The sequence below is a fragment of the Oncorhynchus gorbuscha genome, unplaced genomic scaffold (genome assembly GCF_021184085.1).
Source record: "Oncorhynchus gorbuscha isolate QuinsamMale2020 ecotype Even-year unplaced genomic scaffold, OgorEven_v1.0 Un_scaffold_1047, whole genome shotgun sequence".
Classification (NCBI taxonomy): Eukaryota; Metazoa; Chordata; class Actinopteri; order Salmoniformes; family Salmonidae; genus Oncorhynchus; species Oncorhynchus gorbuscha.
The window spans coordinates 45,001-47,500 of record NW_025745948.1 but is presented as its reverse complement, the minus strand read 5'-3'; positions in this window follow the sequence as shown (position 1 = coordinate 47,500).

Here is a 2,500-nt window from a genome sequence, read left to right as displayed (position 1 = left end):
TTTACTGTTTACATTGTTGTTGTTGTTGTTGTTGTTTTATTTACCTTTTGTTTATTATCTATTTCACTTTGTTTTGGTAAACATACAATAAAGACCCTTTGGCAACGTAAACATACAATAAAGACCCCTTTGAATGTTAATGTTTCTCATGTCAATAAAGACCCTTTGAATTGAGAGAAGAGAGACAGACAGACACTTTGGCAATGTTAATGTTTCTCATGTCAATAAAGACCAGTTGAATGTTAATGTTTCTCATGTCAATAAAGACCCTTTGAATGTTAATGTTTCTCATGTCAATAAAGACCAGTTTAATGTTAATGTTTCTCATGTCAATAAAGACCAGTTTAATGTTAATGTTTCTCATGTCAATAAAGACCCCTTTGGAAACACGAGATGTATCCGCTCACCAACTCATAAGTCGCTCTGGATAAGAGTGTCTGGAAACCGTAATCAACACCTGTAACCCCTGTCACTGTTAGAGGATCATTCTCTCATCGTCACCAGCAGCCCGGATAGCAACGACGACCTGTGATGATTTATGATGTTCCATTAAACTTGACGTTTGTCAAGGTGCTTTTGCTGCAGAGGTAAAATAACAAAGATATTATATTATTATCATTGGGATCACATTTTAACGACGTGGTGATGTTGACGACAGAACAGAACAGGTCGGACCTGTGGGCTGTCGACTCGTGCACTGATTGTCCTTTAAAGCAGAACATCCGAGAGAGTGGGGGTCAACGACAAAATGATCAACAACGGAGAGAACAGTCAAATTAACCCTGTAACCATGGAGAATTAACCCTGTAACCATGGAGAATTAACCCTGTAACCATGGAGAATTAACCCTGTAACCATGGAGAATTAACCCTGTAACCATGGAGAATTAACCCTGTAACCATGGAGAATTAACCCTGTAACCACACGGGATTAACCCTGTAACCATGGAGAATTAACCCTGTAACCATGGAGAATTAACCCTGTAACCATGGAGAATTAACCCTGTAACCATGGAGAATTAACCCTGTAACCATGGAGAATTAACCGTGTAACCATGGAGAATTAACCCTGTAACCATGGAGAATTAACCCTGTAACCACACGGGATTAACCCTGTAACCATGGAGAATTAACCCTGTAACCATGGAGAATTAACCCTGTAACCATGGAGAATTAACCCTGGAACCATGGAGAATTAACCCTGTAACCATGGGGAATTAACCCTGTAACCATGGAGAATTAACCCTGTAACCATGGAGAATTAACTCTGTAAACATGCGTGATTAACCCTGTAACCATGGAGAATTAACCGTGTAACCATGGAGAATTAACCGTGTAACCATGGAGAATTAACCCAGTAACCATGGAGAATTAACCCTGTAACCACGCGGGATTAACCCTGTAGCCATGGAGAATTAACCCTGTAACCATGGAGAATTAACCCTGTAACCACACAGGATTAACCCTGTAACCACGCGCGATTAACCCTGAAACCATGGAGAATTAACCCTGTAACCATGGAGAATTAACCCTGTAACCATGGAGAATTAACCCTGTACCCATGGAGAATTAACCCTGTAACCATGGAGAATTAACCCTGTAACCACGCGGAATTAACCCTGTAACCATGCACAATTAACCCTGTAACCATGGAGAATTAACCCTGTAACCATGGAGAATTAACCCTGTAACCATGCAGAATTAACCCTGTAACCATGGAGAATTAACCCTGTAACCATGGAGAATTAACCCTGTAACCACACGGAATTAAGAATGTCGGGGATCACGACCTAGGTAAAGTCCCTTCCCCCTGTAGCACCTGTAGCAGGTTATCAATAAGTCCCCCCCCTGTAGCAGGTTGTCATGTAGGGAGGGGTCATGACCTAGTGAAAGTTCCCCTCCTGTAGCAGGTTATCATGTAGGGGGGGGGTCATGACCTAGTGAAAGTCACCCCCTGTAGCAGGTTATAATGTATGGGAGGGGGTCACGACCTAGTGAAAGTTGCCCTCTATACTGTCCTGTACTGACCAGTATAGTCTGGGATACACTGTCCTGTACTGACCAGTATAGTCTGGGATACACTGTTCTGTACTGACCAGTATAGTCTGGGATACACTGTCCTGTACTGACCAGTATAGTCTGGGATACACTGTCCTGTACTGACCAGTATAGTCTGGGATACACTGTCCTGTACTGACCAGTATAGTCTGGGATACACTGTCCTGTACTGACCAGTATAGTCTGGGATACACTGTTCTGTACTGACCAGTATAGTCTGGGATACACTGTTCTGTACTGACCAGTATAGTCTGGGATACACTGTTCTACTAGTTTTACCAGACAGACAGACAGACAGACAGACAGACAGACAGACAGACAGACAGACAGACAGACAGACAGACAGACAGACAGACAGACAGACAGACAGACAGACAGACAGACAGACAGACAGACAGACAGTAGGGGAGGCTGTTTACTAGACAGACAGACAGACAGACAGA